Here is a 14,742-nt window from a genome sequence, read left to right as displayed (position 1 = left end):
TTATTGTGTAAGTTTCGCTTACAAACACTGCGTATGTGCAGAAAACAAGAGCCCCGGTATATATGCTACTTTTTTACAGCCGTGTGAAGTGGACTCCCATCAATATTCGCTCCAAATTTTAATTCCGTATCTGTAAACAAAAATAAGCAATTTTTTTTTTTACTATTTACAATATCATGAAGAATGTAGGCTTACATTGATCAAATATTATTTACACTATTTACAACTAGTCAGCGTTGTATGCACTGCAGAGGGAAAAGAATTGGCAACCCTGCTTCATTATCTCCTGGCCTAGTTGCCTCATGAGTAATGCCTTGTTGGTGTCACTTGTGGGGTCCAGACCTGTCTTCGGGCAGTAGATTAAACAATAACACTATTTACAAAATAAGTAGAATAGAGTAACTTATTATCAAATAAAATGCCTGTGTATTACAATACACAACACTGTACATAAGCTTGATACTATAGTGTAAAGAATGTTTGATCAATGTAGGCCTCCATTCTTTATGATAGTGCAAATAATAAAAATGTCGTTTTGTAGTCTATAGGCCTATAGAATAAAAATAAAGATAGGCTTTTTGTTCCATTAAGGAAAATTCAGGCCACCGGTGTAGCTCAGTCGGCTAAGGCGCTTGCCTTGCGATCAGGATTTGCGCTCGGGCGCGGGTTCGATTCCCGCTTGGGCTGATTACCTGATTGGGTTTTTTCCGAGGTTTTCCCCAACCGTAAGGCAAATGTCAGGTAATCAATGGCGAATCCTCGGGCTCATCTCGCCAAATATCATCTCGCTATCACCAATTCCATCGACGTTAAATAACCTCGTAGTTGATACAACGTCGTTAAATAACCAAGTAAAAAAATTAAGGAAAATTCTAACTTTTCTAACGCTGTGAGCTAATCCGCCTTAGAAGTTGCATTTGATTATGTATTGAACTTTTTTTTAGTGTATATGGTGTAAATAATATAAATTATAAGTAATTGTTAAAGTGGTCCATGTTTTGTTCCGCGTAACTTTACAGAGTCGCGTGAGCTGTCAGTGAAGTACTTCGCTTGGTAAATGCTCAAACTTCGTCCAATACAGTAAAAACTCTAGTAATACTTAATCTTGTTAGCTTCCTGGGACGAAGTACGGTCCCTAATCTTAACAAACTTGGACATGACCTGTTAGAAATTTGCTGAAAATTGAGATCTAGAGAAGACTTTTAAAAAAAATTCTCTCTTGTGGTTTAGTCTGTAAATAGAATGAATAATTCTTTAAATTGTATAAAACCAATATAGTTGAACTGCAATCTAACATAAATTTTAAAAGTATTTTTTTATATGTCGATATCTGTTCCCGAAAATTGTGGAAAAGGTCTGGTATGAACTATTCAACTATCCTCAGTTGATGGCTCGTCGTCGAACAGGCCGCTGGGACAGTGGACATGTAGGTCGCTGTCTGCGCGGACTGTACTCGAAGGTAAAGGTGAGAGCGGAGAGGCTTTGTGGTCTAACATCTTTGCATCTGAAAACCCGTTCGAAGGAGCAAGGCAGTCTCTGCTGGAGCGTGTTGGAGCACGGCTGCTGCAGCTCAAGAATCCAGCGCTCCCGCGTTACTGCGTCGTTCAGGTGAGTGAGTGAGCAGTGTTTGTATGTCAAGACATCCGGGTTTTGTGACGTGGAGCCACTGAGGAAAACAGCGCCTCAAATACACATCCACTGTGGCCTAAACTCGTTTCTCCCCATTCGAAATAAGTTTACCGTGTTGACGTAATTTAGTTTCCTGTTTTTTTGTGCTGTGTATGTGTAATATGAGGAAGGACAAATCGCAAGAGCTTATATAAACTTCGCGCACCCGCCATATTTGCAATTTTTTAGCGCATATTTTATGCGAAAATATTTATGACTTCTGTCTTTCACCAACGAAATTGTAATAATGAGTTTTGATAAGTACAACGTTTTATAACCTCAAAAGTTCGCGCGGCAGCCATGTTTCGTTTACTAGAATCAACGAACTGTCAAATTAAATTTGGACGTATGTTTTCGATTCGGTTACCCTTCTTCCGTTATTAGGAATTGTTGTTTTGTATTCTAAAAACAAGAAATTGGTTCACAGTCATCCAGATGGCTTACAATCAAATGCAGAAAACTTCCCCAAAATGTACGAATTCATACAACAATTAATAAACATAAGCCTAACTCCCGCGATTTGATATTCCTCAGATACAGTACGGTTATAATGCAGTTGTTCCAGGTACTAAGGGAACCATTGAATTTAATAAGTGTTAAATTTACTGAGATGTAATTTCAGTTACTGTGTAAGGTTTTACGTATGCTACCCACTATTACAAACAACTTATAATCCCATGATATTGTATTGGCATTGTTGAACTTGAATTTGGAGTGAAAGTGTTATTTATTCGCTGCAATTCGGGGAATGGAATAGCGAATATCGTTAAAAGTGTAATGAAATATTTCTTGATCCTCTTGTGACCAAATGAAGTGCGTGAGTTGAGTTCAGACACTTCCTGTTGAAATCTGAATCTGTCGTTAACTTGTGTGCTTAGAGAAGAATGCGAAACACACTATAGGCCCATGTTATTGTGTCCTGTACGTGATGAGATGTTATGAACGTTTTTCAGCCATGAGTGAGCAATGTTTTCGAGCTGGCAGTAAATATTAAGAGTGCTGTTCGTTCGCGCAGGCTTAATCTTCATAAAATTGCTGAAAGCTTCTTTTCTATAGACTAGTTTCTTTTATAACAGTAGGTCCTATATATTTACCAGATTTCGCAGTTGTCAGAATTCAATATGTTTTTCAAAATTTAATTATGTAACTAGATCATTGGAAACACAAACTGTGTACGTCCTTGTGGCTGCTACTGGAGGAGAGGCTTCGAGACACCACCATCCCTGTGCAAATAGTTTCATTTGTTTTGATCGTTTACGACGATAACATTATTTGAATTGCAATTTTTTTAGCAATGGCAGGGCTCTTAATTGAACGCATAGTTTGTCATTTTAAAATTTCAATTTCATTTTTAATAACTGAGTTGATTCATGACTAAACTTTACTATCTTCTTCTTCTTCTTCTTCTTCTTCTTCTTCTTCTTCTTCTACTGACTCACGGATTTAGGCCCTTGGTTCTGTTCCGGCCTCAATTCCATCGCATTCTAGATCGGCCCACCTCTCTTCTTTCTAATAGTCTATAGTTTAAGGTTATTTTTGGTATTTTTGATCTGTCCATCCTCTGCAAATGATCTTTCCAGTTTTGTCTGTATTGTAATATTTTATCATTGTTTTTAAATATGTTTTTGCTCGACCATACTATAATACGCTCTACATGTGACGTAACTGTATCTTAATGACATACATTAAAGTTCTGCTATTCATAATTTATTGCAATTATCGATTTCCAATTAAGCATATGCGATATTGATTAATATCGTATGAGCTACCGGCGTAGCTCTGTCGGCTAAGGCGCTTCCCTACCGATCCGGAGTTGCGCTCGGGCGCGGGTTCGATTCTCGCTTGGACTGATTACCTGATTGGGTTTTTTCCAAGGTTTTGCCCAACCGTAAGGCAAATATCAGGTAATCAATGGCGACTCCTCGGCCTAATCCCCCCAAATATCATCTCACTGTCACCAATTTCATCGACGCTAAATAATCTCGTAGTTGATACAGCGTCGTTAAATAACCAAGTAAAAAAAAAATAAAAAAATATCGTACGCGCAACATCCCGCAAGCCTTGAGAGCACCAATTCAAAATGGAGGCGCGAGTTTTGAAAGAGACATGGATCGAATCACTCAAATAAACATTAACCCAAATTCAAACATCCCACTGGGAGCCATCCCCCAGGTAAATTTCACAAACTGCACAACGAACAACATGTATTTAAAATAAAACAAATTCTGTTCCTGTTAATTTTAATATTCTAATAAATTTCCTATGTTTTAATGTGTGTTGCTTTGAGGTTAAAATCTCCATATCAAGCCCTGCAAAAAATCAATAAATATGGCGTATACGCCTGCCATCTGTTGCACTATTTGGGAAAACGCTGAAAAGACACACACACTCGTGCCATCTGTTGCAATAGTCGAGAACACGCTGAAAATACACGCATGTTGACTATTTCATTATTTTTTTTAATTGGGTTATTTTATGACGCTGTATCAACATCTAGGTTATTTAGCGTCGAATGATATGAAGGTGATAATGCCGGTGAAATGAATCCGGGGTCCAGCACCGAAAGTTACCCAGCATTTGCCCGTATTTGAGTTGAGGGAAACCCCCGGAAAAAACCTCAACCAGGTAACTTGCCCCGACCAGGATTCGAACCCGGGCCACCTGGTTTCGCGGCCAGACGCGCTGACCATTACTCCACAGGTGTGGACTATTTCATTATCACTAAGATAAGAAATTAGTAAAAACTCGAAACTTAGAATTTAATTATTGTCGAATAAAACAGTCATCGCTTACGCTTGTTTCATAAATATACCCGCGTTTTAATTACTACCATTATAGGCTCGTTGCATAATATAGCTACTTTTAAATCACTCCTTATATTGTCGTTACGAATTTATCTATTCTTGAGCAGCCTTTTACAGATCATAGACATTTGATTTCTGCTGTTTCGATATATAATAATAATAATAATAATAATAATAATAATAATAATAATAATAATAATAATAATAATAATAATAATGATTTATTTTAGCTGGCAGAGTTAAGGCCGCAAGGCCTTCTCTTCCACTCACCCAGCAAATATATAGTTCTACGATAAAATAAAATGCACGAAATGAAATGTTAATACAATTTTGTATTGATATTAACATGATGAGTTGCTTTAGTTAATATTTGCGATAACAATTTTGTGGAAAACTCATCTTGAATTCGTGCATCATACACGTAAGTTACAGCAAGCATTATGTATTGAACTCCATGCGTAAAGGTAAAGGTAAAGGTATCCCTTTTACGCCCCTTTAAGGTGCATGGGGGACATGGAGGTAGAACTTCATGCTTTTCATGATCTCTGCTGTTGAATGAGGTGGTGTGGTCCGATCACCTTTGACCCCAGGAAAGACCTGTTACTCAATTTGACTGTAGGCTGGGTGAACCTCAGTGGCCGTTCTGGAAATTTTAGCAGCGAGAAGAATCCAGCCATCACCTGGGATTCAACCAGGGACTTTACAGTCCGTACTCAGTTGCTCTTCGAATTGAGCTACCCGGTGAATTCCTGAATTATACACAGAGCTAATAACGCACCTGCATCTTGGTAGTAATTTCATTTTTATCGTCTTGTTTTTCATCCAAGATCGTTCACTGTCTTAAAGGTCAAGCTGTCGTACTTTCTCTATCCCTGCACCGAGATATCGTCGGATTGTCTTACAAGAGGACACACATATAAATTGTTTATAATCGGTTATTTAACGGCGCTGTATCAACTGCGAGGTCGTCTAGGAAAAAACCGACTACCGCATCATCGTCCAACTTGTATAGGCCTACATTATGTAAACTTATTGTTCGCAATAACCATTCATCATCAACAATATGCTTTGATGGATTGTTAGTTTCAGTGCTTTTTGACGTAGAGCTAGGTAGTCTTTCTCCTCATTAGGTATGGGGCGTAGCTTGGGAATTGCCGTCACATAAAAATGCAACCGTCCCTTGTTCTCCTCGTATTCCATTGTTATTCTTGTATTATCCCTTTCTCCTTGTATTCCCCTTGTTCTTGTACTCCTCGTTCTCTTTGGGTTCCCTTATTCCCCTTATATTCCACCTTTTTCCTTACTTCCCCTTGTTCTCATTGAATCCCTCCTCTTCTTATTGTATTCCACTTATTTTCCTGAGCTTTCTTTTGTTCTTCTTGTACTCCTCTTGTTCTCCTTCTATATCTCTTTTTCTCCTTGTATTCCCCTTCTCTTTTATCTTCTCCTTGTTCTACTTGTATTCCTCTTGTTCTCAAGTTCCTCCCTCTATTCCCCTTGTTCTCCTTGTATTCTCCTTGTTTTGTGTTCCCATTGTTCTCCTTGTATTCCTATTCTTCTCTTTATAGTTGCTTCATACAGATTTTTTTTTTTATTTTTAACCACAAAATTACATTTTCTTACGCATTTATCACAATTGTTACAAATCACGCCACTCTTATAAATTCTTTAAGACTGTACATCAGGATGCACAATTAAACGGTAAAGTCGTATGATTTGTAACAATTTTTGTGATAAGTGTGTAAGAATGATGTCATTTTTAGTTAAAAATTGAAAAATATAATCTGTACACAGCAATTAACAACACATTTTTAGCCTCAGAATACTAGCCAATTAAAGAAACGATACTTCTGATTAATTCATTCTCTATTTGTAATATTTTTTTACCCGTAAAACTAAAGAAAAAAAAGGTATTTTATTAACAAATTGAAATTAATGTAACTTTGAAAATATTGCGATTAGGACAAATGTTTATATGACATTTTTTGCTCAGAATTTCTTCGGAAATAAGCTCCGTAAGTGACTGTAAATCCTCGTGAATCACCCTGTATATGCAGCATGATAAAGCTATGCACCTCTCGACTGGAGATCGCACCCACAAGTAGTTCTACATAATAATTTGCAACATAGTAAAGCTGTATACCTGTCGATTTCTTTTTGCTTAATTTCGTGTGAATAGGGGCACTATAATGAAAATTTGTATTATTCCTTTCTTAAAGAATGCAAATTCAGAGATCCCAGACAGTAATTTACACAGTGTAAATACTCCGATACTGAAGAAGAGGACGAAAAGCATAACAATCGGTCATGTGTAAAATATTAGTTGTTTAATAGACAGATCTCTCATTAACTATTAAAACAACTTACACACTTGACAAGAATTCGTAACAGGTTATCAGAACTCTTATTGTTCTTTCTATCGTTACTATTAGAATGTTGAAATGTTATGTTTTATTTAACGACGCTCGCAACTGCAGAGGTTATATCAGCGTCGCCGGATGTGCCGGAATTTTGTCCCGCAGGAGTTCTTTTACATACCAGTAAATCTACTGACATGAGCCTGTCGCATTTAAGCACACTTAAATGTCATCGACCTGCCCTGGGATCGAACCCGCTACCTTAGGCATAGAAGGCCAGCGCTATACCAACTCGCCAACCAGGTCGACTTACTATTAGATACTAATACTACTACCATTACTATCACTATCACTACCACCACTGACACTACAACATAATGAATGTGCTGTGGACACTGAATGATTATAATTATAGAAATGATCATTAATTCGAAATAAGTAATAATTTTTCACTGATAGTTGAACTGCATTCTAATTGTAGTATTTAAGGGCCGTATTCATAGACATTCTTAGCGCGGGCTTCCGGTGGATGATCAGCGAACTAACGTTTTCCGTATTCATAAACCAGTGTTAGCGATATGATATGATATGATATGATATGATATGATATGATATGATATGATATGATATAATATGATATATATGATATGATATGATATGATATGATATGATATGATATGATATGATATGATATGATATGATATGATATGATATGAATCCTGTACAAGTAATCAGTCGAAAGCCGGGGCTAGTTTAGCACGCTCGTAGCACGGGCTAGCGAAATGTCTATACATAGCACCCTTAATTACTGTACGTACAGTTTTTCATTCGTACCAAGTACCCACTGTACTTCTTACAATGAAACTGTTACTTTTAATGTTATATTGATATATCTTTGTTCCGGTTTATCGTGCCCGCTCGGAATTGCTGTTGGCTTCTTTATACGTACACTAGACATACGCACGGTATGACCTCGCTAGCCCGCATCTGAGACAACATATTGACACAGGACAAACATCCATGTCCTAGGCGAAATTCGAACTCAACGTCTGTGGCTTGCACGCAACGATAGAAGCTAAGTATAGATGAGGAGGCGAGACCTGGCATGTGAGCTGTGCGAGAGGAGAAAGAATGAACTATCAGAAAGAAAGTTTGTTTCGTGATGGTTAATACTATACGAATCTACCGACACGGAAGTTCATCTCAGACTAAAACATACAGAATGTAAGGGGTATAAGTGCCATTATTTTAACTGATGATTATTCATGTCATAAGGAAGAAAAAATGTCCTTACAGTTTTTTTCTAATTTCAATATTTAACTAATTATTAAAGTTTACAATATTAGACGTTTTGCAACGTCGCTGGATGGGGAGGAGGGATTTTGGAAGTACACAGTACAGCTTAAGCGGGGAGGAGGGGGTTTAGAATTACACACTACAGCTCAAGCGGGTGCAGACATACCGGTACAAAATAGATGCTCTGTTCTAATGCAGGAGCGACCATGACAGTACTGTTGTTTACATAAAACGAGCAGCAAATACAAACTTTCAATCTCACTAATAGAACATTATGGTAAATTTACATTTTATGTAACAATATTGCTCTATTTTTAATTGTACGTCCAAAGAATAAACAATAATGGTTTTCTGCACAAAATCACACGAATTTGTTTTAATGCAACATTTTAATCTCCTCTACTTCCGTAAAGCAGTATCATTTTTAAACAAATTTCTGGCTTTGTGATTTTCGAAAATGGGTAAGAGACTTCTAGTTTCTAATAATCGTTGAGAAACTGCTACAAAAGTTCGCCGAATAGGTAACCTTCTTTGAGGAAGACGTTGACGGTACATCCTTCTTGCCTCACTTGAATTACGACGCCTTCCTCCATAAATTAATAACATATGATATTCCTAAACTGTGAATGACATTGTGTTATTTATCGAATACACTGTACTGAACTGCCATTCGCTCGGCAGTAGAGCTATGGACAGGGAGCTTGAACTCAGCTGACTCGTACTTACGCCTGTGCAGAGTACTGCCTGCTGAACGTTGCCACGTCTCTCACGCCAGAATTTAAGAATGCATTTTTATTTAATTTCACGAAAACGTAATAGAACACACAAATATTTATTTAAACTAATATTAACTCTTTGCTAGATATACCTACTGAGTCGACCTGGTTGGCAAGTTGGTATAGCACTGGCCTTCTATGCCCACGGTTGCGGGTTCGATCCCGGGCCAGGTCGATGGCATTTAAGTGTGCTTAAATGCGACAGGCTCATGTCAGTAGATTTACTGGCATGTAAAAGAACTCCTGCGGGACAAAATTCCGGCACATCCGGCGACGCTGATATAACCTCTGCAGTTGCGAGCGTCGTTAAATAAAACATAACATTTATATACCTACTGATGTAATTGTTTTCATAATTTTACTAACGATATAAGCAGTATAACGCAAAAAAAAAAAAAAATAACAAAATAAATATTTTTTTTCTGGGAAAACTATCAAGTTTTGACCCTATGTTGTATGGACATTTTTTGATCCTGTAGACCTTTCCCGACTTCTGTGAAAGAGACGGCACTTATACCCCTTACACCCTGTATATTCCCCCTCCATACCCATTGGTGATATAACGAGGGCACATGGTAAGGACACAGGACTGGTCTTGCCTGCTCTATTTTACCTTATTCTTCGCTTACGTTACGCTGCTATTGAATCTACTGCAGCCGCGGCGAAAATGCGACTCACGAGCACATTGTGGCTCGCAGTGCTTTTCTCTCGCTTCCTACCTACAACCCCCACCCTCTCACTCACTGGAGTCAAACTCCGTTCCATTTGTATTTGTCTCGGACCTGCGAGTGGCGTATCGTCGCAATATCTCTCTCGAAACCATGTACCTCTATAAAAAAAAACGAAAGTTTCAAGTAGGATGGGAGGATGCATTCTTTTGCTTACAATATGATGAAAATATTAAATGTATGATTTGTTCACAAATATTACTAGGAAAACGGTTGTATAACATAAAACGGCATTATAAGTTACTACATCTTACTGATGAAACATTAAAAGGTTAAGTGTTGTCATTATTATTATTATTATTATTATTATTATTATCATCATCATCTCTGTACGTCGATTCTTTTACAGCAGATGTACGAATAATGCGGTTAGATTTTCAATTTAAACTCACAGATTTACAATGTTACGTTAAATGAAAGCTAGATTGTAAGGACTTGACGGATATTGAACTTTTCAAATCTTTGGAAAAAAATAAATATTTGAAGCTTCGTTCTTTCGCTTGCTCTTTTGAAGCCATGTTCGCTATAACTTACGTTTGTGAAAAATTATTTTCAACAATGAAAATAGTAAAAATCAAATTTAGATCACTACTGACAGACAAATACCTTCGTGATCAACTACGATTGGCAGTAAGTGACATAATTCCTGATTTTGAAACTTTGTCGCAGAGACATTCTGAAGACAGTTAATTTTAGGTTGTGATAATGTGTCCTATGTTTTCTTGTTCATTTCTTTCTTCGTTACACGTCCTAAACATTAATTTCCCCTTCGGTTGTCCGCCTCCCTCCATAGGTGCTATGCACGTTGCAGCTTACACAGTGACTCGGCGCACCATGGCCTTTTCGCCACGGCTGATCTACTGTATATCAATACAAGGGTTAAAGAATCTTCACCTGTCTTTTGCGAATGACGTGAAAGAAGTAATACTGGATTTTTTCCCCCTTTTTCCAGAACTAGAGCCGGTCAGTGTTTCGTAATACTGTAAAAATAATTCGTTCATCAGCAGCTCAACAGCGCCCTTGTGGGCCCCTACTCTACTTCATACATAGTTATTTTAGTATGTTATTTAACAACGTTCAACTACTAGGTTATTTAGCGTCGATGGAATTGGTGATAGCAAGGCGGTATTTGGCGAGATGGGCCCGAAGATTCGCCATGAATAAGCTGACATTCGTCTTATAGTTGGGAAAACCTGAGAAGAAACACAACCAAGTAATCGAACCTACGCCCGAGCGCAACTCCGGATCAGCAAGCAAACTGTTACTGTCTGAGCTACGCCGGTGACCAAGAAGTTTTCTCAACCTAACATTGGACTCCCATGAAGTCAGCATTACGGCGGGCTTCCTCCAAAGATAGTTTTACTACCTGCTCGATCCCCCGAAAAGTAAAAATGGTAATTTTTCATTTTATTCGTTATTTAACGACTAAGTTGTATAGCGTTGATTGAATATAGCGAGATGGTATTTGGCGAGATGAGGTCGAGGCTTCGCCATAGATTACCTGACATTCGCCTTAAAATTTAAGAAATCTTCGAAGAAAATCCAATCGTGCAATCAGCCCAATTGACTTAAACCCAGAGCAGTTGTGGATCAAATTATAGAGTTAATTTGACAGACATAGCTGTTTTCAGATAAGTTACTATTATATTAGATATTTATCAGGTGTATTGTTCAGTCTACATTTATCACATTACAAACAATGAATTACATAATTTATTAAATAATATATTTTTAAGACAAGCGCTTTCGCCTTATGGCATCGTCAGGTCTCTTATTGATATAACTTAGAATTCATTGTGACGTATCTGGTAATAATATGGAATATGCATAAGATGAACATTGCAACAAATATTGGAGTCTTAGGCAAATTGAAAAAAAAAAAAAACTTTTAGAAGTGTGTTAGGATACATAAGCAATTTCGTGAGACATTGTGCCCTTCATTGATTTTTCTGATGTCAGGCGATGTAAGGCGAATGATTACAATTATTTTAAGTAGGTTATTTTACGACACTTTATCAACATCTTAGGTTATTTAGCGTCTGAATGAGATTAAGATGATAATGCCGGTGAAACGAGTCCGGGGTCCAGCACCGAAAGTTACCCAGCGTTTGCTCATATTGGGTTGAGGGAAAACCCCGGAAAAAGCCTCAACCAAGTAACTTGCCCCGACCGGGAATCGAACCCGGGCCACCTGGGTTCGCGGCCAGACGCGCTAGCTGTTACTCCACAGGTGTGGACGATTACAATTATGTAATTCATTGTTTGTAATGTGATAAATGTAGACTGAACAATACAGCTGATAAATATCTAATCTTATAGAGAGCTAAGGTTAGATGAGCAGTTTGACAGAAGTTTGACTGCATTAGAATTAGAAGCTTGGTTGGTTTTCAGATATATTTGTGTGAACGTTTTAGGCAATAACAAATCATAAATAGAGATTTAGTTGAAGCTCTGTTAGAAGTAATCTTTGATGCATTATGTATGTAAAAATTAATTTCTTGAATTCGCATTTAAACTTTTTACTTACAAGTCTTGGACATGTTAGTGACAAACACGGTGAATGTTTTCACCAAGACATTGTTGGAACTGAAAAACGTTACTAGGGGAGGTGGAAATCCAACATGTTTGCGGATTATTGATGGACACATGTGGACAACGTCAGAGGAACAAAAACGGCGTAAAATAAAGTGAATCCATCTAGAAGTTGGCCTATTACACGAGTTGAAAATCATATCTAAGTTTGTTACCCCTTTTTTCTGCAATATTTTAAAGTATTACTGGTGATAAATTACATACCATTGCATTTAGTTAAGGTGATATTTTCGTAATTAATATCACGAGTGAGTTTCATCTTATCGATAATTTCACAAGAGCTGAGCGAATCGAAGCACGAGGGAAATTGTCTGAAAATATGAATCCATGAGTGATATTTGCTAAGACTATTTCGTGAATAGAATATTCAGTAAACAGTGTTAATAAAATAAAAATAATTACATATTTTAATTTAATTTAATTCTTCATCGAACTTCGTACATTTGAACGTCCTTCTTTATGCTTTAGTACTTAGTACTTGCCATCTAGTGTTAACAATATTTAAGTAGGCCTATTGACAGAAATAAATACAAAGGAGAATAACACAATCCTGGAAAGCCTTCTGGGCGCTAAAGTTTATACTCCTCGACAGGTCCATAAACCGCAGATTCAGACTAGAGGTTCTTAACTCCTGTGTATTCCCGGTGCTAACATACGGTTGCCAAACCTGGGCCCTCATAGAGAGGCAAAAGATGAACATCGAAATATGCCAAAGGAAAATGGAGAGTAAGATACTTGGCGTTCCCCAGAGAGACAAGGTCTCCAACACGGCACTGCAGAAAATTACAGCTTCTGATAACATCACACAAAAAGCCCTCATAACGAAGTGGAAGTGGGGTGGTCATGTAGCAAGGCAGCAACAAGGCAGATGGGCGCGGGAAACCATCATGTGGGACCTCTACATAGGAAGGAGAACACAAGGCAGGTCAAGAAGAAGATGGGCAGATACAGTCAAGCAGCAGCTGGGAGGGAACTGGTCAACCATCGCCCGCAACAGGAACGAGTGGAGACAGATAGTGAACAAACTCATATAGAACTAAAATTTGACAAACTTTAGTGTATCTCACATAGTGAATGTGGATGTGAATATTGTTCACGTGAAATAGCTCATCATGTGAACCACACCAACCGAGCTTTCCCTCCTGTAGGAAGCCCTAGCCCTTCATGGGACACAGTGGCTTCATTCATTCATTCATATTGATTTTTATTCACAATTAAGTACCATTTGACATCTAGTATTAAGACTCTGAGTTACAGGTGAATAATTGAACTATTGAATTTTACTAAACTGGAACGTGATCTAAATATAGGCCAATTAAAGTTGTCATTTAACCTGCGTTAATGCTAAATAAAAGTTTGAAACTTCTTATTATGTATCGTAATAGACAGGCTATGTCTTATAAAGTACACTTATGGAATTGATATCCTTTAAAAATAAAAATATTTGATTATTGTTTCGTAGTTAGTTTATATGAGGTTATGATGCTCCTCGTTAATTTGTACATAGGGTTTCAATGAGGATGAACTGTCACTGACTTCTAAATAGTCCCCGTACTAATCAGGAACAGTTGCGAATCAGGTGCGACAATATGGAGACATTACGAATCAAGTGCGACAAGATTATTTCGACAATATTACAATGATAGGTGACTGTGATTGGTTGGAACTGAAATAATTATTATACGGGATTGGTCATCGATTGCATGACCGAAATAGTCACTGTACTTTTAAAAGTGGTTACATATCTAATCTTCAAAAATTCAAACTTAACTCTTGAAAAATCCGTTGGTGCCATGTAAGCTTTAAGGCTATCCTGTTTGAGTTCAGAACAGACAAAAACATAAGGAATCATGATGATTAGAGGAGAAAAATTCGCTCCGGCGCCGAGGATCGAACCCGGGTTCTTGATTATACGTACCAAGCGCTCTAACCACTGAGCTACGCCGAAGTTCAATCCATAGTACCAATTATAATCATTGTTACCGTAACATAAATTCTGTAGGACCAAAAATTAATCATAACGTATATACTATAAGAAAACGTATTTCATGCAAACTATTTTGTTTTAAGTTAAACTTTTGTTTATCAGTGTTGCCATGAAATTATTTTAGTACTTCATTTTTAACGTTTATTTAATTCTAGTTCTTTTGCCATTGGCCGTCTCTCGCACGATGTCTACGTCTATGTCTGTTAATCAACTGCTTTCCAGCTATGAGTCATGTTTTCTACGGTGTGAATAAACTTTCTTTTTTTTTTTTTTTACTTCGTTTATGGTTTTATTGACTGCGGTTATAATGCGGCGTCAAAAGAGATGATGGGTGATTGTGTTCGGTGAAATGACAGCGGTCACGGTCTCTTTCTATGTATTGTTGGCTACATTCTTACACCAGGAGTGGCTAATTTATCACCGTCTGTACCTCTGTCATAGCCTGTAAGATGTTCAGTATTGGATATCTGCATTTCAGGTACTAACGCAGTACACTTAGGTGCTTGGAAGTGTCCGAAAAATATAACAATAATT

The 14,742-nt window shown here is 37.5% G+C and overlaps 1 protein-coding gene across 2 annotated transcripts in view; it reads left to right on the top strand.

Annotated features, from left to right (window-relative positions):
- The first annotated feature begins 1,527 nt into the window (after positions 1 to 1,527).
- Positions 1,528 to 14,742, top strand: part of LOC138695456 (neuroblastoma suppressor of tumorigenicity 1-like) — a 98,308-nt gene continuing 85,093 nt past the window's right edge. For both annotated transcript variants that reach the window (XM_069819804.1, XM_069819802.1), the window contains exon 1: positions 1,528 to 1,608. The gene's annotated coding sequence lies outside the window, so the exon portion shown is untranslated. The remainder of the gene's footprint in view (positions 1,609 to 14,742) is intronic.

The sequence above is a fragment of the Periplaneta americana genome, chromosome 1 (genome assembly GCF_040183065.1).
Source record: "Periplaneta americana isolate PAMFEO1 chromosome 1, P.americana_PAMFEO1_priV1, whole genome shotgun sequence".
In the NCBI taxonomy this organism is placed as follows: domain Eukaryota; kingdom Metazoa; phylum Arthropoda; class Insecta; order Blattodea; family Blattidae; genus Periplaneta; species Periplaneta americana.
This window is presented reverse-complemented; position numbering and strand designations above follow the sequence as displayed.